The following is a 26,452-nucleotide window of genomic DNA, read 5'->3' on the forward strand; positions in this document are numbered from 1 at the left end:
AATGTCACTATAGAAATTAATATGCAATTTTCTCATAATCTTGACTATGTTTAAATATTTTCCATCCGAGTTGCTACTGGGCTGCAATCCAGCTGCTGAAAAGGGTGGAATGCTGAAACACTTGCTGAGCCATAGACATGAAGTGGCTTTCTCAAACCCAGAACTCAAATCAAATAACATTTTAATGAGTATTTAAAATGCTATAAAAGGTACAAAACTTTCATTGTATGCACAGTATTAAGATTTTAAAGACACAGAATGTGGCAATATTGTGAAAAGGTATATTTGAAATGGATGGAAAATAAATAAAATCAGAGATACTAATCCTGCTCTTATAAAATTTGCCATTTTTGCTTTATAAAAAGATTTTTTAAAAAAAATAAACTGAAATGTTATTGTTTATTTTTGACTACTGAGCATGTCTGTATTCCTAGGGATTGAACTCAAGACTTCCAAATACTAGGCAAGTGTACTACCACTGTACTAAGCTCAAAATCCTCTGGTTAGTAAGCTTCTGGATAACTCCCTAAATGCTGGAACACGTGAATTTAGTTCTTTGCTCTTCTCTCCCCAGGGCTTCCTCTGTCAAAAGAATCCATGTTTTGTGTTTACACTCTCCACTGGCTTTACAAAATCAGATCAGATCAAGCTGCACTTATCATCCTTTTAAACAGGAAGCAAGAACATGTCCAGCCCAAGTTCTCATCAATACCCACAGCTCAGCCAAATGTATCATTCATTGGAATGCCCCCTTTTGTGTAAATAAGCTTTTTGGCGAAATTCGTTTTCTAGGTGATCAGCAGAACACAGCTAATAAGGCATTACTTGAGAATGCCTAGGGAAATATATAGCATCAACAACAGATGTGTACTCATATGACAATATATAGTGTGGATGTCTGAAGTAGGTAGAGCCTGCGGTATTTTCATATTTGAGAAAGGAATCATTTTTTTCCATAAGTATGCCAGGATAGCATTTCACACAGTGCATCAGGAAGTGTTGGGGAAGAAGTCTCAATAAAGGCTGCAACAGAAGATGCACACAGCTTGTGAAGAGGTAAATTGATAATAGGCATGCTGACACAACCTAAAAAAATTGTGTCACAACAGAAAGTTGAAAATAACTCACTTGCCACTCTAAAGGAGGAAAGTTTATGTTGCATGATTTAACATCCCCTGTTGTTTCATGCTAACATGAAGTTTCATGTAGGAAAAATGGGAGCTCTTGTTCATTACCTTATTATAGCTGCTAGACTGGCATTGACAGAAAAATAGCATTTTGATAATTTCATTTTAACTTTCATGAAATCATCATTTAGAGCTGAAAGGTAGGGTCAAAGTTGGATTAACAAGAAGGTGGGGAAATGAATTGAAATTGATTAACTCAAAGACAAGTGAAAAGGGTTCTCTGTTAGAATATAATGGTGAAATCTATTTCTCTGGCTGAGGCAAAGCAGTAGTTTCTTTTTATTAGATATTGACAGCTCAGCAGTCTTAAAGACATCCCATTACAAAAAGTAGACAACGTTTATTGGTTGCTTGCTGCATGCCAGATTCTTGGCTAATCACTTACGTGGATTATTGTTTTTAATATTTATGCCATGCTCATGAGACAGAAACTATAATTACCCCTATTCTCTTCAAAATTAAATTAGGTTCAGAGAGGTTAAGTCACTTACCAACTAACAGTGCTAGTAAATGATAGAATTGAGGTTTAAAGTCTGGCAACCTGGCTTCAGGGTCAACTCATAAGTACTAGTGCCTAATCTTGAAGAGAAAGAAGGGGGGAGGGGGAGAAAAGAACCTAGGGAGCAATGTGGAAGAGAGGAACAAAAGAAGAAAGGAATGTAGGAAGGAAAAAGGATCTGCTCATTAAATATTATCTACAGGATAGGCCTTCACTAGATAGCCCAGGGTGGACTAAAACTTGAAATGTTTTAGTTTCTGTTTCCAGAAAGTTCGAGACTTAGGCTCAGCAGAAGTCTTTATTTTATAATCACCTAGAAACCACTATAGTTGGCCTCCAGCTGGCATTAGGTTAAGACAGAAATTCTAGGTGTTCTGGGCAGTGACAATCTTACATCATTTTAACTCCAAGGAATGAAATATCAATATAGAAATGTTAGCATTATCTCTTTGCGCTTCCCATGCCAACCTTGTATCATATTAAGCAAGAGGAAGACGAGGAAAGGAACTACAAAGCCAAATGGAAAATATTTCAATGTCTAAGCCAATGACAGAGTACCTCAGATTGTTCTAGCAAAGGAGATGTCTTCTCTGATGCTCATCCACCAGAACTATGAGTCGGAATAACGTTTGATGTGATAGGTTTCTGAAATTTCACAACTATTTTGTGAGCATTATTTGCGTGACCTATCTTGATGGTCCATAGAAACTATCAAAGTGACAAAAACATCAAGATGGTGGGTTTTCATACCTTTCTATGTTATAATGGGGATATGAACCCCAAATCTTATAAAACTAAAATGTTCTAATGATGGGTAGTTTTAAAAAACATATTGGTTGTCAGCTTTATTCCAACCGCCCTCTAATCTGTGTGTGTGTGTGTGTGTGTGTGTGTGTGTGTGCATGTCTTCATGTGTCTTATGTGGATCTGTGTGTGTGTGTCTTCATTCATGTGTCTGTGTGTGTGTATCTCTGTATGCATGTCTTCATTCATGTGTCTGTGTGTTCACACATACATATATCTGTGCATGTGTGTTTGTTTATGTGTTGTGTGTCTTCATGTGTCTGTGTGTGTATCTGTGTGTGTCTTCATTCATGTGTCTGTGTCTGTGTGTATCTCTCTCTCTCTGTATATGTATGTATGTATGTGTATGTGTCTGTGTGTATGTGTGCATGCGTGCGTGCGTGTGTGTGTGTGTGTGTGTGTGTGTGTGTGTGTAAGTCTGGGCATGTGTGTGTATATCCATACATATGTATGTGTGTCAGTGTGTATAGCTCAGATTTTCTAAAACGTTGTAAAGCTGGTACAGTGTACCTGTGAAAGTGAGTTGTCAGTTCTAGCTCTATCATGTACTTCTGATGTACCGTTAATAAAATTATCTAATGTTTCTGGAATCTACTTGAAATTTGTTGTAAGTTAGCACCTATTTCTAAGTGAAAAATGTTCTAAAGGCTGTCAAAATTTATGAAGTGATACAGTTGAGATATGTGTATCTCAATTTCTTCTTTTAAGACACTGTCTTTCTATGTAGCCTTACATGGTCTTGAACCCTGAAACTTATGCTCAGCCTACACACTTTTGAAATTACAGGTATGCATTGCCATGACCAGTTTGAAAGTTTTACCTAAATAATGATGATGATGATGAAGATGATGATAAATTGTTAAGAAGCTTTTCTCCCAGGCTGGTCCCAGAGCCACATCATCCCCAGATAACACACAGAGACACTGTATTAGATATAAAGCTGTTGGCTTGTTATTAACATTTCTTATTGGCTAGCTCTGTCTTAAATATTAACCTATGTCTATTAATCTAAGTGTTTCCACATGGTCTTATCTTACCGGATAAGGATCTGGACCTCTTCTCTCAAGTACCTACATCTTGAGTCTCCTACATCTCCCAGAATCCTCCTTTTCTCCTAATCCTGTCTATCTTGCCTTCCTATTTGCCAAGAGTGCTTTATTCACTAACCAATAAGAGAAGCATCTCCCATCATCTCCTCTTTTCTGTTTGGTCTGGGGTAGGGGACCCCAGAGCTCTCTCTTGCTTCCTGAATGGAGACAGAGGATATCTGGAGGCAACCTCGGGACTGGAACCTGCTGGTGATCATCTGTCTCTGTTGTAAATTATTTCTCCCTGAATAAATATCTATTCAGCCTGTTTTCCCAGATCCTTATTTTTCCACAATAATAAATTAATACCTAATTTACAAAGATATTGGGAGGATTAAATCAAATAATCACGGGAACCTCTCAGTATAATGTTTAGTTTAAGATAGTCTTGAAAATTAGTAGTTTTTCCTATGTTGTTTGGTAACCATAGTTTCTTATGTATAATTACAAGAATACTATCTAAAGTTGCAAATGCATGAATTCAGATTGGGAGAACATAGGAACTCAGATTAATTTTAAGTATCATTTTATGATTCCTTTCTTTTTATCTTATCTACATAGATTCTCATTGTCAAAAGTGTTTCAAAAATAAATTTAAACTTATTCCAAGTCATGTAAAATATCTAGGTTGATAATTCAACTTACCCATGAATCCATACAAATAGTACATGCTCCAATACACACTTCTATGCCAATGCTGTAATTAATCAAGCAAAAAATGAGTATTCTTTTCTAATGATAAATTTGTGCCTGAAAAAAAACCTTGCCAAGATTTTTACATATATGGTTGATTGTGTCAAAATGTACAATCCTCCATTCTAACTTTACTTATTCACTTTCTATGGAACATAATAATAAAATGTTTAAGTTGGTAAAATTTGCTTCCACTAGGTTTTACTTTTGAGTATGCATCATGGACAAATGATATGTCACACACAAACAAAAGGACAAATGATGCCAAGCATTGCAAATGTGTTTGGAAATGACAGGTTAAGCTGCTATGAATTTTAATTTACTATAACCTGAGAAAATGCATTCAACTTTAGACTTTAGAAGAAGGAAAGGGCTTTTGTTGTATGAAATGTGTGAAATAAAATATAAACTGTTCCATCAGAAAGACTTCATGCAATAATCAAATGTTTATTGAGACTCTATGCCTTGTTCTGTGCTAGGAATTTTAAGGATGTAGACATTAAGAAAAGCAAAATTTCTGTTTGATTTTGTGTTTGCTATGTTGGGAATTTAATAAGTTGTTATTATTTTGTCTTTAGAATTCAGAACAAGAGCAGCAATCAGTAAAATTAAAAACTATAAAATTAGTGACAGATACCAAACATCAGCTGAAAAGGAAGGTCAGCTTTTCTACAAAGAATAGGTTTTGCTATAGCAAAATTGCATGTCTTCAGATATTTGATGAGCAATGTGGCTATTGAAAGAGGGAGGAGGCAACGAGAAATGTTATAGCTTATGTGGTCCATTCCCCCTGTGGCAGAACTGAAACTTTTGGGGAGATGCCCCAAAATCTTCATAGCTGAGACCTCTGAAGTCTCAGAGCTTAAAGCTTCTGCATCATAGCTGATCTTTCCTCCATTTATGAGGCTTCTCGAACTTTTCATTAGAAGTATTGTCATGGAATTGCCAACATATGAACACACACATACAACCATATACACACGTATTCACATGCACACACAGCACACATGCACAAAGATACACAGACAGACACACACATACAGAGATATCTTTTTGTCATTAAATCCACACAGTAAATTCCTTGCATGTAGTCAATATGTTTGTTTTACTATAAGCAGATTGTAAACACATGTTGAACATCTTATATTTCTACAGTTTCTTTTTGTTTAGTTGCTTAAACAGTTTAGCAATTTGTCCTCCTCCTCATCACCATCACATGTCTATATGTAGCCCAAATGTCTTTTCCTCCTTTTGGTTTTGGGCTTTAAGAAAAATTTCCACCCACAGCAATTTAGGTTTACAATTCAGCCCCCCTGTAAATATCTTATTCCCTTGAACCCAAGAAACATTATCAGACCTGACACAATTTAATTACAATAGAAGGAAAATCAAGGAGTAGTTTGATACTACTTCTTTGTGGAAGTGTTCTATATTAGATAGTATTCCTTTTCTAATCACTTCCTAGACAGCATATTAATAGAATCTCTCTGAAGGTGTTCTGCAGAGCATTCTAGCTCTTATAGCTTGGCTCTACTGTGACTCTGCCTACATATTTTCCATCTTCTCCGTACTCAACCAAACCAAAAGTTCTTTTAGAGTCATGATTTCAGAAAAATGCCTAAACAAATAAATATCTCATTAGTAATTGCATCTATCCTCAGAGAGGACACCAGACCAGATTACAGATGGCTGTGAGCCACCATGTGGTTGTTGGGAATTGAACTCAGGACCTTTGGAAGAGTAACCAGTGTTCTTAACCTTTGAGCCATCTCTCTAGCCCCTGTCAAGTTCTCTTGGCCTTAGCCAAATCTGGGTGTACCAACGTCGCTGTGAGACCTAGGGTGACTGTTCAGGTGGCTTGCTGTTTCTGTCCTTGCTGCACCTTTTGGAAGTTGTCCATCCACATTTCCTGTCTACTCTAGTATTGTTAATTTCCTTCTCAGATCTTAATGAGGTTAAAGATTAAACTATCACAACTATTATTCTCTCTTCCTAGTTAGATATATTAGGTACTAGACTTACGTTTTCCAGCTTAGGACAACTCTATTGTAAACTCCATTATGCCCTCACCCTAGGACTAGATATGTAGGTCATTTTGTTCTCGATTTTCCTTTTCTTAAAACACACTTGTTATTCACTGTTTTGTATATAGTTTTGTATTAAGCCTAAATCTTTTCTTTAGACTAAAAAAAAAATTGTAGTGAGGTAGTCCTTCTGTAGCACTGACCACGCCCATTGGGGGGTGGAGCGATGGGCGGAGAGGACCGGAGGAAGGAGGTCGGAGGGGGCCAGGAAGGCGCTCTCTTTCTGGCGTGACTCGGACAGGAGAGGATCGGGTTGAATTTCCTGGTGTTCATCTGTCTAGGTTGTAAGTTATTTCTCCCTGAATAAACATCTATTCGGCCTATTTGTTTATCCTGATCCTTATTTACCGCAATAACTTATCTATTAGTGAGATACATAAGAAATAGGAGCAATTTGTAAGCCAAATACTATCTTTTCTCATATTCTGAATCAAGCCTGTGAATATCATTTCTTGTTGCCCCCTTTCTTTCCCTCCCTTTCCCATTTCCTTTCTTATTATTTTCCATTGCCCTCTCGAAAACAATATATATATATATATATATATATTTTTTTTCATTAAACACACACACATACATACATACATACATATATTGATGTTGCTACCTAGCTATCTATGGACAGGGAGATGGCATAACCTCAAACAGCCTCAGTTCCCTAGAGCAGCAAAATGAGATGTGTACCATTAAGTATACAAGTTGTTGTAACCATGTACAGGTTACAATACATGGCCTTTACAAAATGAAAACCATCAAAAAAGTAACATACATTTGGTACATAGTCATAGTCACTACTCAGGAAACTTTCTATTCCACGACTATTAGGTGTAACTATAGTAGTGGTGGCTGTGTAGGAACATGAAATAGGAAAGGAAAAGCTCCTTTGTGCAAGCCTATACTCTCTAGGTATACTTGCTACAATTTCCAATACAATCTATACATAGGAGTCACAGCCATCCTTTAGTGCCTTCTCTACTCTCAAGCAGATAACCACTGTGAAGTACAACAGATTTATCAAGAGGACATGTAGTCTGAGTCAGAATAATGAGCAAAAACCCAGGAGCACATAATCCTGCAAGCAAAGACACAGCTTCCCAGGACTGCCACTGTGGCTTATGCAGAGTTCCCCCTCCCTGAAGATTCCACACATTAGTCCTGGTTTTGGAACCCCTGGAGACAAGAAAAATGAATGGAATTGCTTTTTTTTTTTCAGCCCTTTAGCTATTTGAACGAAGTGATCATATCTTACTAGCACAATCACTTCTGCAAATTTTACCACCTCAAATCATTTTTCCATGTGATGCACATTTTGGAAACTTATGTATTATGAATTTCAACATGACTTAAGGACTGAAAACTTTAACATGGACCAAGGCAAATGAAAAGAACATTAAGTTAAGATCTGAATAGTGTATTTATCAGTGACCTAAGCCATCCAAGAATTAGTCTTGAAAGTAAGGCTACCAAGTACATGAATCAGTAAAATATCTAGAGCGATAATGTGTGTATGCAAATTTTAATTGTACATCTCTCCTTCCCTGCCTCTGTGTGTGTGCCTGGAGTCTGTCTGTCTCTTCCTCTTTCTTTTCCTCTCTCCTGTAACAAATGACCTTTGCCCATAGTTCCTATTCCATGTTTGTTAAGGAAATCAAATGAAAATACATGTAACCTGATTTGTGCCATAACTGGCCAGTGTAAGAATTAAAAGTGTTAGTTATTATTATTTTATCATCGCATATATTGTTTCATGGCTGTGATAGATACTGATATATATATATTCCTCAGCCTTAAAGAAGTAAGGAAGTTGGAAGAAAATGTTGAAAATGATGGCTCATTGTCTCTATCTCTAAAGTAGAGGGTACTTAAAACACAAAAGACAGATTTTAAGAAGCCCATATTGATGCTCTAAGAAGAGGAAAAGAAAAGAATAACAGGTCAATATATCATGAGGTTAAGACACATGAAACCACTTTAAGAGACAAGATAGGAGTGAGCCAGAACACCATGGAGAAGCTTGTTCTCAGCTGGAAGAACAGGATATGCAAAAGTACCAATGCTACAGCTGGTAAGTCTCTGTAAAGAGATACATTTCAGTAGATTTCTTTGCATCTGGATTTTGAATTATGAGATCACAAAATGACATATTTTCACTTCACAAGACATTACCAACCCATCAAATTGGATGTTGCTCAGTTTGCTTTTAAGAAAGATCAAGGAATGCAGGGGTAAGACAATCCAGCATGGATACCCAAGTTCCACAATATCTGAACTGTAAGCACACAACTTCTCACCTGGAGTTGTAGCTCCTAGATAAGCATTATGGATGTGATAATGTTCTGCATTTCCCTTACTGGAACTGATTAGGATGATGCTGTGCCTCATTCTGAGGATGCTTTTTACTTATGAGATGATATTAAGACAGACATTGACCCAGTGAGATGTAAATGTTCCTAAAGCCACCTTGTTAACAAAGCAAAGTCAAAGATGTTTATCATGTGAAAGCAATTACTAGGTGCTGGGCCTGAGGATAGGGAATAGTGTTGGCTGAGGACAGGCTGCTATTTTTGGCTCCATTTCTGCTTTGGAATCATAATTCTTTTTACACAATTCTAGTTAATATTTTTATTTCCAACCATTGGCAAATATACAAACTTTTAGCTTAAAATAAGTCTCCCTTCATTTTTATACATTTGCCACATCAAAACAGTTTTATCTGATGACTGATTACTTTGTAGCACATCTTCTAATTTTTGCTTTCATGAGTCATCTGACTTAAAGAAATTAGGCATCCTGGGTGCTGTTCCCCTGTCCTTGGTTAATGTAAACAAAGCTAAAGGCACACAGTATTTCCAATTACAAATACACATGGCAAACGTTGCTTCTTTTGATAAATATTTATTAGTCAATCAAAAACTGCTCTCCCTGAAGTGCCTCTGATGACTACATGTTTCAGAGTAAAGAACTGGAACTAAAATTTGGAGCAGCCAGTGAATTCTGCTTTTACTGTGTCTATTATGCATTCTACACCAAAATTTACTTTTGATGAGTTGGCATGACACATGAGATTCCACCCCTCCTTCTCTGTTTTCATTCATCGTCTAGAATTCCTACTTCCAATAACTTTTTTACAATAATGGTTAGAAGGTATTCATTTACTACCTCCCGTATACCTGCATGTTTGAGATAAACCAGTAAAGTGTTATTATTAACAGTTACTGGCTTTTAGATATCTTTGCATAGACATAAACTAGACCTTCAGCATAAGGGATGATACACATATAGAAGACTGAATTATGGGCAAAGTGAGAGTCTCTGTGGAGAAAGGGATATTTTTCCAAAGATTCTTGCCTCCTGTTTCCATTCTGTATTAGAGTTGGGACATAAAGGAGACAAGAAAGAACAGAGAGAGAGGTGAATGTGGGAAAAAGTATTCATTGAGAATTTGGAATGCTCAAGCTACAACTAATTTCATTTTCTAAGTAACAATTCCCAGAAGTGAATATGGAAGACATTATCAGCTTAGAGCTGCAGAAGTCAGAGACTTCTACGTCAAGTGAGTAAGGAACAAAAACTAAGCTCAAGCTTGAGGCAGTTCAATTTACAAACCCATGTTAAATGTCAGTGGTGTCTGCGTTATTGCTGATAGGAACAGAGAGAGCAGACTTGGACAGAACACTGGACAGACATGTTAAGTAAGAAGGATAACAGGTAATGAGCTTTGGATGCTATGACTATCAACAAGCTATTGACAAAAGGCCAGTATGGTAGTATGGTGACATTAGAGGACTCGGGTGACTTCCACACAGAGTTCTGGGATACCTGATTATCTCTGGTTTTCTCATCATAATCACTGCCTTACTGCCTTCTTTGCCTGTGTGCCAGAGTAGCTCCAACAAATATGCAATCAATATGTTTAACTTTTGGAGATAACTTTCAGAAATCATCCTTGGGTTGGTTATAATCAGTAATCGTGGACTTTTAGGAGGAATTGGCACATTGAAATCTTTGAGACAAACTTTTACATTTTGGAGGGAAAAAACCCTCAACGGGGTGGGGGGGATGAGGAGGAGGGGGCCATACAAAGTTAAGAAGCTATAGCTCTTGCCTCAGATATAAAGGCTCTGAACGTTTAACCAGTTATACGTGAGGTGACTCTGTCTTGATCCAGGAGAAGGTCTCTGAGCACCCTCATGTCCAAAATACTTTCATACAACCACAAGCTTTAGAGACTTATGCCTAATTCCCACTCCCTTATTCACACAAGTGGTCATCATTTATATTTCTACAAGTCAGCCAGTTGTAACTTTAACAAACAGTTACTTTAGTTAGTCCAAAGAAAATGACTCTCAGTATTCATTTTGCTATTGTACCTACCTATGAAGACTTGATTCCAATCCCCAAATACATCCAAAATCACCTCAACTACTGTGACTCTTTAAAAACTAAATCACAGGCCCTCATCTGCTTAAGTGACCAGACCTTAGCTGTATACCAACAGGAGAACAATGAAAACAATGAAACCTATCCAAGAATTGCTACTACATGTAGATACAGTTTGGGATTCTTTTTATAATATACAGAGCTCTAGGTTCTGTATTTCTCTATATTCTATACTAAAGTGTATTAAGCATAAATTTTATTTATCTTTTTTATGTTATTAAGTACTTAGCAAATCCTGTTTTACCTAAGTCTTTGTACAATCTATTGCTAGTGTATAAAACACTCTTTTCTACATGTATCCAGGTCTTCTTACACTATAACAGTTTTCTTCCTCATCTTCCTCATGTAAATTGGGTTTACAGTTACACTACCTCTAGGTTTTGAGCAACTGAACATTATTTAATAATTCACCAAATGACTAGGAGTTAACTGACTTGGAGTAAAAAATTTCCAGTGCTCTGAAATCTCCCATCATTGCTTATAAAGTGTCCACAATTTTCTGTAAGATAATAGGAGAAGTTTGAATGAAAAAAATATGCAAAATATAACAATTACTAAAATATTTTTCTTGGCTAGGACATAAGTTGCTTATAAAGTGCTAGCTGAGTGTGCCTGAGTTCTTTGGGTGTTCTTTAATTTACCAAATGAACCAGAAGCCTATACAATGAGGATAGAATCATGTTTTACATTTCACAACTAAGGTGACTAGCAATCAGAATAGACAGATTGTTCCATAATATTGTTTCCTGGAAGAAAGCCCTCAAGCCACCTTTAGTCTAAAACTATCCCAAGTTTCGGTACATCTTGTGTTACAAGGGAACACTACTATTATTAGCCCTTGAGCCAGTGTGAAGCTGGGAGAGAGAAAAGTGTTCAGCAACTAGATCAGATATGGAAACAGTCACCTGTTATCTTAAGCAGATTCAACTGCCTTAAGTCTAGAACATTAAGAAAGATTAAGGATGGTTTCTGACTTTCCTTTCCCAGTACTGAGTGAAAGGTCATGAAAATTGGAGCACAGATCTCTGTGGAACCCTGTTGTCCAAATTATAGGCTATTTGCAAAGCAAGGCAGTTTCAAACTTGAATACGTTTCCAATGGTTCTCTTGAAGAGCAAACATATTTAAATGTTTCTATTCAGGAGTCTTTAAATGGATGTAAATGTATGCACATATGAACATGGAAATATTCTTCTATGAGATGTTTCAATAAACCACTTTCCCAGTCCATACAGCAAACAAAGTGAAGTCAAGAGCAACAGCAGAATTGTCATTATTTGTACCTGTATACGTAAGTTAGGGAATTTATACATTCTGGAAAGTTGTTTGTATCCATTATTTTGAAAATTGGATTATCTTTTAAAAAGCACTAAAGGAGGTAGCTATTCTCACTAGCTTCTGAATGAAACCTTTGGTAAGATGAAGGCTCAGACTTTGTGTAATGTGAATAATTGGTGTCATTAAATTCACTTTGTAAACAAGGGACACTCTCATCACATTTAGATTCAAGCAGATGATCCATCTGCTTTAGGTTTGGGGACTCATTCATTCATCTAGCATTATTCACGCATTTACTATTCATGAATTCATTGTACAAATATTTACTGAGTGCCTACCATATGCCCAATACTGTGTTAGATGCTCAAGTTATAGGAGTGAACAAGGGAGAATATGTATTTTTCCCTCCTGAAGCTTGTATCTTAGTATCTTAGTAGGGTGAGACAACCAAAAAAAAAAAAAAAAAAGTCAAGAAAATAAACAGTGCACAGTGCTATTTCTATTCATATGGAAGGGATGACTTTGTCAGAATGGAAAGGAAATGATGGTCTTTGATGGTCTGAGAGATGAGTGGGTGCTGATGTTGATGAAAGTCAGAAGAATATCCATTAAATGGGCAAAGTAACAAAGTAAGCACAGAGAGGCTCATCTAGAAAAAGAAATGCTGGATATATAAAATGCAAGCAACAGATACAAGTGTCTTGAAGTTGGACTACTTTTTTCCTCAAACAATAGCAAAGAGATAAATAGATGCCCAATGATCAAGCAGGCTCTAAAAGGTAAAAAAGAGCTGCTTATTTGCACCTAACAGAAGAAGGAGGCCTGTGTAATACTGCTATTCTTAGCATCCTCTGGAGATCATCTAATTGAGTGCTCTCAAACATATAGCTTTATGCATAACATAGAAATGGATCATTTCCACATACATCTCCATGTGCACATGCTCCCCTTACAGCTTCCTTCTTGCTGTTATATCTTTTCTCTTTACTTTTTAAAGTTTAAAAAAAATATATTTGTCTTTGTGTGTGGAGTATGGGTCACAGCTAGAAGCAGGCAGGGTTACAGGCTGATTCCATGTGAATTGGGGGAAGGGCTAAATTTGGGTCCACAGGCTTGGAGGCAACTCCATTACATATGGAGTCATTTCTCTTTCTTCTGTCTTTCTTTTCTGTCTAATTTCCCCCCACCTGATTATCATCTACTCTACAGTTAATTTACTCATGTATGAGGCAATGTGCCTCAGGAACTGATAGATATCCTCCACCTTGAGAATATGGGACTAAGTTAATTTCTCTCTCTTTGTCCTTCTTTTTATCATATCAAGACTGAATTCCATCATAACTTTCTCCACTGAAAGGCAGGCTAATGTGACAGACACTTTGTGAGCCAAACACCTGCAGGCTGGTGTCCTAGTTCTCCTTTTTACCAACTGTATTTAACAGGCCAGTAGATGTAACTTCAACTCATGGTTCTCTCATCTATAAAATAGGCACGATAATATAGGCTTCCAAGAGTGTTTTAGAGGATTGTTAGTTTTATACACAAATGTTTCTGGAATATAAAACAGACTGAATAGAACCTAGTGGTTATTATTATTACATTATTAAAAAGTTTACCTTTTTCCTTTCTATCATGGACCTTGATTTAAAAAAAAAAATGTGAGGGCATAGTCAAAGTGATTTGAAGTGAGGCTGGATGGTCTCCCTGATCAATTGTCTTTAATGTTTCACAGAATTTTATGCATGTTTATCACAACCCAGGTGGCTGAAAAACCAAGATGTCTATGCAAGAGAGATGATGGAAATGTTTTCTCCTGTTGGATAATGTGTCAACTATTCTTAACACTTCACACTCACCAGAAGGGACACTTTTCCTTACTCAACTACAAAGTCTCTCCCACTGGGGAAAAATGAATCAGATTCTAGTCTTCTATTGCCTTAACTATCTGTCTTGTCCTGTGATATACAATGACCAACAGAGTAAGTCAGAAGAGAGTCTCCTGTACTGGACCCTAGAACTCAAGAAGTATGGAAGTATGTATATTCCCACATGATGACGCCTTGCTTGGTTTCCATCACTATTATAATATTACCACATGATTCTAGAAAGGATGATAAGAAATCCAGTAAGACAAACTGAGTTTTTCAAAGCCAAATCACTCTAGACCAAACAACCTGAACCAAATCACAGAAAAGAGACAAGTGAGTGTCACTGAGTATGGAAACCATTTATGACATAATATTAGTATGATGGCATTTAGCCAATACCCTGCTTTTAATTTACTCAGAAATATCTCATTCAAAAATATTCTCTGGTTTGTTTTCTTTTGTATGTGTCAGACACTGAGAGAGCTACTGGGTACATTATAGATCTTAGTCATAAAGATATCATCATTTCCCTTAGGGAAATTTACAGTGTAGGATGAGAAGGGAGTCATTCAAATATTACAGATAGACTTGTGAAGGAGTTTCCTGTGAAGAACTCTCTGTAGTCTGAGTTTAGCTGATTGCTCCTAGTGGCAGAAAAGAGAATTGCACCCCTGAGATGCTTTCTCTCTCTCTCCATATATATATATATGTGTGTGTGTGTGTGTGTGTGTGTGTGTGTGTGTGTGTGTGTGTATGTGTGTGTTTTGCCTACATGTATATCTGTGTGAGATACAGATGTGTGGGTAATGGGAATTGAACCCTTTGTACCAGGGTCCTTTGGAAGAACAGCCAGCAATCTTAACCAGTGAGCCACCTCTCCAACCTGTTCCTAAACTTTGTCTCTGTAAGAATTCCCACCTGTACCCCAGAGCTCAACTTAGACAAACTTTTGTTTATGGCTATGGGGCCTGAGGCTCAGGGAACAGGAAAGGCTCATCCAGTTGTGACTGGAGGAATTTGTATTAGACCCAGAATGTTTTACCCCGATATTGTCTCTGCAAACTGTAGTGTTAGTACAGGATTTGACAGCCATAATATTCTAGGCTGAGTTTCATATTTCTAAATCCTCGTAATTATAAGCTTAATTACAACATGGCTTCTTATTAAATCAAGGGAAGTAATGGTAATCAAATCTATTAACTAATAATAATAACCAGTACCTATTTGATGGGAGATGTCATTCTGTAAATGTTTCTTGTTTTGGTTAATGAATAAAGCACTGTTGGCCAATAGGAAAGCAAGATAGGCGGGACTAGGAGACAAGGAGGAGAAAGGGAGTTGTAGGGAAGAGATCAAGGATGGAGGACAGAAAGAGAGCACAATGCTGGCTTCTCTCTCCAGTAAGATAAGACCATGTAGAAATACCTAGATTAATATAAATGGGTTACAGAGCTAGCCAATAAGAAACTAGTAACAAGGCAACAGAAATATATCTAACACAGGATCTCTGTGTGTTATTTGTGGCTAGCATGGCTCTGGGACCAGGCGGGCCGTCGAGGAAAACCTTACTCATAACACCTATTTGTTGAGTCTCTGCTCCAGGTGCAACACTTACCATTTAGGAATGTGAAGATCCTGAATCTCCACAGCAATTGTGGTATAGGCAATAATCCTATTTTACAGATCTAGAAACTACACTTGGGAATTGATAAAGTCTTGCTTAAAATCATGTAGCCAGTGAGTGATTGCTATGTAGTGGCTTCCTCTGAGATAAAATAGTATTTTGGAGAAAAGTTCTTAAAGACTTAGGGTATAGCATTTTATCCTCCAGGGAATGTCATTAAGCTCAGGAAGAAAACAATTCAATAACTCGAGGAAGCTCCTGAAACTGATGAAATTCACTCAGTTTCTCTATTTGCCAAGTTAATATAGTCAGCCTTAGAGACTGCTGAGAGATATGATCAGACAAGCTGGGCTGCCTGAAAATGGAATTTGGATCTAACTGTAAGTCATGCAGTGCACTTCAGAGTTCTTTGATGAGCCATGCTGGGCTAGGCTTTTGTCAAGAGGGGTCTTTTGGAGACATTTCTGCCCCTCTAAGTAAACCCAATAAGCTCACTGTCTCACCAAGTTGGACATTGCCTTACTTTGGTCTTGAATGACTTGATGTTTGTTCAAGTGTTTCTAGGGGAAAAAATGGGACATAAGAGGATTCTGACTAAGATCAAAGACACATGATTCTCTTTCTCTCTATTTAACTCTCTCTCTCTTTCTCTCTTTCTTTCTGTCTTTCTTTTGAATTGACTTACAGTGGTTTTCTCATTTGATCTCTCGGGGAAGGTATGTCTGGAAGCTAAATCAGTTTGAGGAAATCTATCCCCTCCTTGAATTTTGCCTCACTTTTAAGGCCATTTACTGAAGGATCTCTCTAGAGCAAGAACTTTCTAGAAGGTCTTGGGAAGCATGGGGCTTCTGACTGGAAACAAAGAATAACAATGTAGGCCCTGGCTATCTTCAGAGTCTGAGGAGAAACACATCAAAGAGACTTGGTCCCTTTGATGAGGGGGAGACAGGAAATTATCAGTTCTGCTCCAAAGATATAGTCAGAGACTAGAAGAGGCTCATTTGGGTTTCCTCTGAGTCTGGATTAAAAGGCATGGGCATCCTTGAGCCTTAGTTTTCTCCATTGAAAAACAAGGCAAAAGCAAGGAAGGTAAGCAACAGAACATGGTAGCTGCTAATGGAATTTGGTGATTTCCTTCTCTTTTTTTCTTATTATTCTTTTCCTTTTACAATCTGAACTGTAATCACACATTACTCCACCCAAGTGCTTAATATGGATTTCTATGACAGATCCTAACATAGTCATAAAAAAAGAAAAATTCCCTTCTGAAATGCACACTCTGAAATGCTGTGTAGGTGTACCTAACAAGTCAAGGAGCTAGAATGCCTCAGTCTAGTTCCTAGGAATTAATCACTTATGAGACTTAAAAAGGTGGTGGTGGGGATTAGCTTGCTTTAACATTTGTAAGAATCCCAATGCACCTGCCAAATCAGAATTTGCCAAATAGACCTATGGCTATCTTCCATCAGAATCAGACTTTGGAAAAACTGGTTTTCATTTATTTTTCTCTTTCCAAATGTCTTGCAAGCCCCCCCCCCAATAAAAAGGTTTATTTTCAGGTCACAGGAGGCCCTGTGAATCTTCTGAAAGAAATGTCTTTTGGCTTTTTATTAACATCTGATGTGTTTTAGCAAATTTGTACAGCCCTCACTGCTATCCTATTATAGCACCTCTAAACAAATACTCTTTTCTTCCTCATTTTACACTACTGATTCCTGTTTGTAATTTCAACCTCAGGCAATCACTGATCTGTTATCTATATCTGCAAACTTGCCTTTTCAAGACATTACATTTTAGGGGAATCGTGCAATTTGTGGTATCATTTTTGGCTTTTACCATATTTTTAAAGTTCCTTCATGATGCAACAAGCATGGGTTTCCCTTTCCTTTCTCCTGCTGAATAATATTCCATTGAATTGATACATCTCCTTTTATGTATCTAATTCATCTATTCTTGGGCATTTGCTTTGTTTCCTATATGTAGGCCATTGTAGCTAATGCTGCTATAAGCATTTATTCACATGCCAGTCTTGGCATGTTTTCTCTGATCCTAAGTAGAAATAATTCTTGGCATAGCATTGTGTAAACCCATGCACCTCTGCTATCCTGCTATCCACTACATAACTCTGATTTAAGCGTGAAATGCCAGTTGAAACCTACCAAGGAAATTTAACTTCCTTTTGAAAATTCGATTATGCTAACATTCATGAAGCATATAGTTTAAGGAAGAAATGTTGCTTGTTGAATTCTGAACAGAAAGCTAAGGACATTTTTCAACTAAAGTCAAATCACAAGTGAACAGGCTCAGCTTGAGATATACCACCCCCCCCCCCATTGGAGTTGATGTGCTTTTTCTCATGGGTGCCATACTCATCACCAGCTCTGAGCTTCTCTCTAGCAAGTGGTTACATTGACCTTAGCTATAGGTTTCGTTTGTTTCCTTCATGCCCACGTCCTTATCCACGTGGTAAGGATGCAAAACCTCAGGTAAAGCTTTGTAGCCACTTCAGAGCCATGCTGGAGTAAGCACTAGGGCAAGTTGGACCCTTTCCTTCTTTTGCCCTGTACTTGCACACGAGAATGATTAGGTGGCAGCCCTCTGTTCTTTTCCCGTGGGGACTTCCGTTGGTGGTTTGGAACCTACCAAAAGTTTTAGGGCAGGGCTGGAGAGATGGCTCAGCCGTTAAAGGCTAGGCTCACAACCAAAAACATAAAAGTTTTAGGGCTTAGAGCAGACTTTAGATGAAATAACATAGACAGAGACAGCAAGAGGAAAGCAAAATCTAGCCTAATGGTGGAAAGGGCTTATGTCCCTGTACCAACAGGAGCAGGCAGAGCTCACACTGTCAAGAGAAGCACTTGAGGGACCCCTGTGAGCAGCTGCTACAAGGCGGGCATTGTGGTGGTGGCAGTGGCTGTAGCTGTGGGAAGCATGGGACTTTGAGCAAGATCGGGAGTGAAGGAAGCAGAGTAATAAGCAAAATGAGTAGCTGGAAGCTTAGCGCCCCCTTTTCCCAGAAGAAGAGTGGGCAGTTTAAAGGCCATGGCCACACAGAGTGACAGATGCTTCCTTTCCCAGCAGGACGGTGACCTGGGTAGAGGGGTTGGTGGGGGATGGCAACCAGTTTCACAGGGACCCCGAGGTGCTGTGGAAAATGCAAGCATGGGGCAGATATTCCTGCAGTCGTGCCTGTCCCTTGGTTCATGATCAAATTTCGTGGAGCCCACGGGAAACCAAGAAATTTGTGAGTGTTCTGTGTCCCCTGAGCTGGTGGCTAAGAGCTCCGGAGCTGGGGTTCAGTTACCATCTGCTCTCACTAGGTCCTCAAGTGCCCTTTCCTTTGTGCTTCGATCCTAGGCTTTCTCTTCATTCCTTGATTTCCTCCCCTCTAACTTCTGGTCCCTGTTACTCCCTTCTCAGTTTTCCGGCTTCTGCTGCATTCCCCAGCCCTCCCCTTGTGTATTATTTATTTATTTATTTATTTATTTATTTATTTATTTATTGTTCCTTTAGTGGGCTCTCACTGCCACACCACCACACCACGACCCTCTTTAAGATTCCTTTTCAACCTTCCCCACTGGAAACTTCACCTCTGCCCTTCCCACCATCTTTTCAGACTAGAAACTTGTACTAACCTAAGGTCCCCATTGAAGCAGGGATCATTATTCCACGTTCACAGTGCAGGTCCCCACACTGCCCTAAGTACCATGACCGACCTGCATACTCCCTGCTGTTTCTTTCCAAAGTCCCAGTCTTTCTTCCCAGATGCCTCCAGATGGACAGGAAGTGGGTTGGGGGGTCTCCCTTGCTGTAGTGTGTTCTTGTGGGAAAGGGGGTAAACAGGAGGCTGAGTCTGCGTGCGGACAATTCTTCATATAGGGTCATCCTTTAACAGAATGGCATTCTCTATAGTTCCTTGGGAGGCTCTGCGTTGACCAGTGGGGGAGGCAACACGTGAAACTGTGGGGTGGGGTGGGGTGGAGTGGGGTGATGGTGGCATGTTGCTTGTACCTGGCTGGGTAGAAACCAAGGAACCCTCCTGGTTGGGCTGACCCTAAGGAAGCTCTCCACGCGGACCTGCCAAGGCTTTGCTTGTAGGGTAGAATAAAATTGAGAAAATCCAGATATTCAGTTTTGTTTTGATTTTTCCCCCAAGTCCGAATGTTTCTTTCCCGTGTCTTCAAGGCTCTCCCGTAAAATCGACTTCGCAAAGAATAGGTGTTGGGGTGCTGAAGGTTGGCGACGGGGTGTCTTGGCAGGAGCGGTTAAAGGGGAGGGATTTTCAGAGGGTGGAGTGCTGATAACTGATAAAGAATAGAACGCGCTCCCTAAATCCCGGTGCCTCCCCTGCTTGGGCAATACCTTCCATCCAATACCATCCAATACACCCTCCGACCGGCCGGTCGAGGCCCTAGCTTGCCCATCTGGAGCGGATTTCAGTAAAAGAGGAAAATGGGGGCTCCCAAGCCCTCACCAGCTTCTCTCAGTCGCCCTTCCTGATTGGCTGTGCATCCCTGGAGCCCAACTTCAGTCGCTTCAGACTCTGTCTGAGCCCCGCACAGGAGACCAAGCCCTGCGACCCGGGGCTGGAGGGGCGGCCAACTATCCCTGGGTTTGGCATCTCTCGGGCCCCCCGGAGGGAGGGGCCAGGACAGAGTCGGCTCCTTCGCTTCCTCAGGGCCCAATTCTCCACGTCTAGCAGCCTCGGTTCCTCTCCGCCCCCCTCCTCCTTCTTCCCTCCCAGCGGCGGCCTCCCACCTCCTCCCCCCCTACCCGCCCGCCAGCCCGCCACCTCCCCCCGGTTTCTCATTCCTGCCACTAGCGCGCTCCGCAGCTCATTCCGCGGCCGCCGCCAGCTGAGGGGAGCGTCGCGGGCCGAGGAGCAGATGCCGCGGGGGCCGCTCGCAGCCGCCGCTGACTTGTGAATGGGACTCGGACTGGGGCTCGTGCTGACACTGCTGCGCTCATCCAGAGCCAGGGACCGCCGGCCGGGAGGTCGCGTTCGCCCACAAGGGCCCCAGGTAAGACACTCTGTCAGTCTCTAACCCCAGTCTAGATGGGGCTTCTGGAGTAGGCAGAAAGAGGAAAGAATCGCTTCTGGAAAAGACTGTCTACCGAAGAAGGAAGCTGCTGGTTGATGGAGATCATTAATGCAGAGAGGGAGGGTTTTTTTTTTGGGGGGGGTTATAAGAATATCTGTTTTTAAAATCAGAGAAAAAGAGAAGGCAGCCAGCTGTGGGCGCGGGCAGAGCTAGGAGTAGAGGCGCCAGATGTTAACTCCCGGCTCTTTGATGTGTTACCCCCCCCGGGGGGGGTGTTGTACCGAGGCTTCGGCATAGTCATTTTGCTCTGTGTTGGGGCAAGGGACTGCAGAGCTGAGCTCTAGACACACAGACTGCTCCGGTCATGTCTCTAGGGAAAAGTCGACCCCTGTGCGGTGCTTCCCGCCTGTGCTGCTCCTGTTCCCCAGACTGTATTCCTCTCTGCAGGGTTCCTAAGGGGTCCTCCTACACCTCCGCCGAGAGCTACACAGTCCCTATGTAGAGAGTGCGGGGAAGCCCAGAAGAAAGCGAGCAGCCTAGAAGGGAGAGGTGATGGGCAGCACTTTGATAGCGTGGGTACGTGTCTGCCGACTGCGGCTCCCAGGCCGGCGGCTGCGGAGCGCATCAACCCTCCAGTGAGCGCCTCCCCCGGGGCTCCGCTCGCCCTTGCTACGCTCCCAGCAGTGCAGGGGTTGGTCAGCGAGAGGCTCAGACTCCGGCTGGGCTCAGGCTTGTGCTAGAGGAAGCTTTCCAGGGTCAACGTTAACTTTGAGAGTCAACCCTTCCCCGAAATCCTGCGCCTCCTCTTGGAGCGCTTCAAGCTTCAGCTTCCTCATGACGGCTTCTCTCCCTACTCCTGGCCTCCGAACCGCCTTGTAGGGAGGGCTAGGAGCTGCAGTAAGGGGGCGGCGGCAGGGGCATCCTCCTCTCTTGCTTCAACCCAGCCTCGCTTTGGCAGGGTCTTCTCTCTGTGGGATGTAAAGAGTCCCTGTAGAAAGTGGAAGGAGGCCGTGGCGTCCAGCTTCCTACTCTTTCTTGCCAAGGCCGTGATTTCGCTGGTGCTCCACGATCCTGCCTTCCGCGGGTGAAAGGTTCGCTTCATGTTCGAAGAAGCCCTGTTGCTTTTGCTAATAAATGTAGCAGGAATTTCACAAGCTATGACACTGCTATGAAAAAAATTGCATCGTCTAATTATTTAACAGTGCCGTTTCTGCACTAAGTAGGCTCGTCCCTAAGGTCTGGGAGTGGGTTTGTTAATGAAACCTGGTACTGCGGAGGGTAGAGATTTGTCTAAAGTCTTCCTTTCCGTTTCTTCTTCAAGAAGTCTTTTACCATGGCTCCCAAATCTTTCCCCATTTTCTTCTGATCGTTCTTATCTGTGTACTAGGAAGCAGTAAGTTTTCGGTTTAATCACAGAGAACAGTGATAATTAATCTGACTAGAGAATAAATCAATTTCCTTATCGCTAGGGCTTGCAGCAAGGGTTTTGCGGGCTGTCTGGATTTTCTGGGGACCATCATGCAGATGTGTTCTTAGAACCGAGGATTCCTTGGCGGCGCATCTACATGTTACCCAGGTTGAGCAGAGTGCAAGACCCTTTAAGGCTAGCTGAGGAAAAAGAGAAGGAACTGACCTTTATTTCAATAATGTTGTAATTGCTTGTTTGTTTTTTTTTTTTTTTTTTCCTATGAACAAGGAGACAGGAGCCCCCGAACCTAGACAGAGATGTTAAACCCTAGCTGCAGGCAGCCTGCTTCTCTTCTGGTAGAACAAAGGACTAAAAGTTACAAAACAAAGGGACATAGCTGTGGCCAGTACTAGAGGGACCCAGAAGCCACAGGCACATTAAGTTCTTTAAACAATCTCTGACTCTTCAAGTTTTAGGATTGGCCAGATGGGCCCTGGAATTCGAACCCTCTCCGCAAAACATCTGTCTTGCCTAGTACAAAGGAATGTGAGCAAAGACCAGGAAAAGGCATCCAAAGGCCAGGAAACTTTCCTGGGTGAAAATGGGCTTTGCCTCTTGATTTCAGAGCCCTTAAATTTAATATGTCTACGTACTTGGAGTCTATAATTCCATTTTTAGTAATAACAGATAGGTACTGTCATTATTTTAATTGTTAGTTCAAAGTCTCAAGATACTGGTCAGAATCTTAGATGGTGAGAAGAGGGGTGGGGGTGAGAGAGAGAGAGAGAGAGAGAGAGAGAGAGAGAGAGAGAGACGAGGGAGGCAGAGATAGAGAGACAGAGACAGAGAGGGAGAGGCCAGACAGAGAGACACATAGAGAAACACAGAGAAAACACCATCTCCACCCCCTTGGGTAGGGAATGAACACATAAATGCTTAGGAAGGATGGAAATAGGATAATGTGGTGAAACTGGACTTGAGGATTTGTTTAAAGTGGGTTTGTTGCGTAGAAAAAAAAAGAAGAAGAAGAAAAAAGAAGAAAGCTTTTTTAGAAATAGTCCTTGTGGCAACATTGGGCCATCTTGATAATACCCCACAACTTCCATTATGTTCAGAACGCTTATCAGTGCACCACAGCAAATTACTTGAAACTTAAATTCTATTTTCAATTAAGATGCAATCTTCTGTTAATTTGAAAAAAATTAAAAATTACAGCCTTATTTTTTTATGGTACAGAACTCATATTTCCCCATTTATTATGGTGGCTTCAGAATATCTATTTATGGGAGAGGGTGCAGAGTTGGAGAGCTGTGTCATCATTTGGAAGAATATGGATCAATTTCATGCCCCTTTAATACACATCCCTTCGTAATTCATGTTTTTTCTTACACTTTGAATAGAATTACATGCCTACTTTATCAGGATTCAGATTTGGGGACCCTCATATGAGAATCACCATGACATTGACTTCATGGCTTGATTTACAATGCCAAAAACTACACTCCCACGAGCTTCCTATGTCTTGAAACTTCACCATGAATGCCAATAACTTAGGAAGCAGACAGTTCACATAGACTTTGATATGTTATATGTAAATCTATTTCTTTCTTTTTTTTCTGAAGCATCTGAACAAGGTCTTCAAATCTGAATTTAATCTGCATCCCCAAAGCTTTTATGCTGGATGTTTGAAAGGCAAGATAAGTTTGTTGGAGCTCATTTTCAACATTGACTTTTATTTTTTATTTTGATTATAATCTTACCTTTGTATTAGCTAACAATAACAAAATACACTCCAAGGAATTGAGAGAAGGCAGTAAACATTTTGTTTCACAATCAAGTCTGGAGAACTGCTACCAACTTCCAAGTATTTTCCTTAGAAATATACATTTACTTTATATGTTCACTAGTCACTGATTTTAATGCATTAAAATATATTTGCAGTGAGTTTCTCCTTTATGAAAATGGCCATTATTCCATCACAAGTTGGTTAATTTGCCAACAACTTTCATTCCTTTTTGAGAATGTGAAGTGTTCAATATTTCTAATTCAAAGTAAATGCTCCAGAAATATACAAAGTTATCTAGAATGTATAAGATTAAAAGTTAATTTTTAATGGGCAAAAGAACAAAATCCACAGGTATGTTAAAAGGGGGGGGGCGGGGAGAAAAAGAGGAGAAAGTTGGAAGTACTGTGATTTCCCCATCTAAATTCACTGGTCCATCGAGGTTGCTGTGGTAGTCATCTGAAGTTTCCTCTCTGAGCAGGGAAGACTGAGGACAACAGTGGAGAAGGATAATTTTTAAGCATCTTTCTGCTTTAATTTGACACTGACATTGTGAGCCTTGTGCATCTCTGGAAATGGACTCCTTTGCGGGAGATTGCATTTTTGGCCACTAGAGGGCAATGGTGACCTTCTCCAACTTCCCACTTTGGGCCCTCTGCTTTTGAGGACACCATGAAAGCAGTTTTGTTACAAGAATCATCTGCACCTCTGTGGAGGAAAGGCCAGATTCCCTGCTCTGTGACTCCAGCGCCTGATCTGGAAGATTGTGCGCATGGGCTCATTCTGAGGTGGAGGATCTGTCACTTGTAACCAGCAGATTCTTCTCACTGTGCACGTTGTTACATAGTTGGGAAATTTTGTGATTTGAGATTGTCTAAGTCAAACCTGAGTGGGGGTTGGGCAGAATTACTGATAAATAAGGGTAGATCACAGTGAGTCAACTATATGACGGGTGGGTATATGGATATGTGATAGATGGTTGGTTTTTGTTGTTGTTATTGTTTTTATTTCGTGATAAGAAGGGAGTATTGATTCTAGGAGGGGGATGGAGTGAGTTAGAAGTGGGAAAAGAAAGGAAGTATTCCTGAGATTTCTGCAGTAACATTACCTCTTCCTTCAAGAGGTTTCAAATACATTTGCAATTTGCAAAAAGAAAAAGAAAAAAGAAAAACAAAAAAAGAGTTACAAAGAACTGCAGTTTAATTTTCAGTAAACACTTTGGAGTGTTGAGTTTTAATATAGTTGTAATACGTTATTCTTACCTTTAAATCATTTTTGATATTGATGTATAAAATCTAACTTTAGATGGAGTAAAATTTAATTCAAATTTGGTCCTCAATCACTGGGATTTAATCATTGAGGTTTTTTTTTTTTTTTGTCAGTGATACAGAAATTATGATTTATGATTAAATTGCATATTTCAGCTGCAAAATTTATATTTGCTATTGTTTGATGGTGTCATTATGAAAGTTCAGAAGAACTGAAAGAACAAAGGTTATGTTATAATTAAGAGGAAAACTGTATTAAATGTAAGTACTGTCTTAAGTGGATACTTCTGTATCTTTTTAAACTTAGCAGAGTTGCCTCCCTGGTGGTTTAGCAGTAGAGCTCTTTGCAGCACTGAGCTGTGTTAGAATCTGTGGATATTTGATGAAACAGGAATCAATGCAAATGGATTATGGGAGGGACTATTAAGTCACTCAGTGGAAAGTAAGATAAAGTGTTTCTTAAACTGATGCTCACTCAGTACCAGACAGTTGTTTTAAGTTTTTAAAAAGACACTTTTACATTCTAAGGGCTTGGGAACAATGTGCCTTAGGTCTGTAGACAGAATTTCATTGTCGTTTAGTTTGGTTAGAGGGTGTTTGTAGGGATCTTGGATATTTTCAGGGTGAAAGTGTTGGTTCCATAATCTGTCAGTTCAAGGTTTCAGCTCAGGCAGAGAATCTGGTATCATAGGGTATAAAACGAGAAAAGACTCTCAGGGAGATAGGAAAGAGAAGGGGAAGAAAATAGGAAGAGGAGAGGGAGAGAGAGAGAGAGAGAGAGAGAGAGAGAGAGAGAGAGAGAGAGAGAGAGAGAGAATGAGAGAAACAAATGGGACTACTTCTTATTGCAGGCCAAACACAGTTCTCTATAGTTCTGCTTCATATTTTCTCTATCTCCCAAGGTCCTCAGGTAGAACACTTTGGGGGGGGGTGTGCCTGGAAGTTGTTGTAAATGGCTCTCCTGGCAGCAGTGAGCAGTGACTTCTGTAACTGTGTACTCCTTAAACAATACTTGTGAATGAAGGCTGCTTTATTGTCAGGTTCTCCATGCTGTTGCAGATGGAAGAAAGCCTTTACTTTCTTATCTGGTCCATTCCAGTGGAGTGGTTTTTACTTATTAATCTCACCTTTAGTTGTTCCCTCCTTTTATATGGTATGGCTTTAGGCCAGGTGACACTATCACTGTAATGGTGACCTAATTGTCAGAGCAAGCTGAGTGGTAGGAGGCTCCTCCCTAGCCTTAATATTAGACACTGAGATCTGTTTCCAGCTTTCATTAGGTTCCATCTGTGAAGCAAGACTTTGAATAGATGCCTGGGTATGAACTTTGGATTATCCTTCTTTATATGCATAAGTTTGGTGTGACTGATGATCAAACTGTTGGAACTCA

At 40.1% G+C, this 26,452-nt stretch overlaps 1 protein-coding gene across 1 annotated transcript in view; it reads left to right on the forward strand.

Moving 5' to 3' along the window:
• The first annotated feature begins 20,368 nt into the window (after window positions 1-20,368).
• The window catches only part of Cdh11 (cadherin 11), a 148,800-nt gene continuing 142,716 nt past the window's right edge, over window positions 20,369-26,452 (forward strand). Inside the window, exon 1 of the mRNA XM_051201851.1 lies at window positions 20,369-20,582. The gene's annotated coding sequence lies outside the window, so the exon portion shown is untranslated. The remainder of the gene's footprint in view (window positions 20,583-26,452) is intronic.

The sequence above is a fragment of the Phodopus roborovskii genome, unplaced genomic scaffold, assembly GCF_943737965.1.
Source record: "Phodopus roborovskii unplaced genomic scaffold, PHOROB, whole genome shotgun sequence".
In the NCBI taxonomy this organism is placed as follows: domain Eukaryota; kingdom Metazoa; phylum Chordata; class Mammalia; order Rodentia; family Cricetidae; genus Phodopus; species Phodopus roborovskii.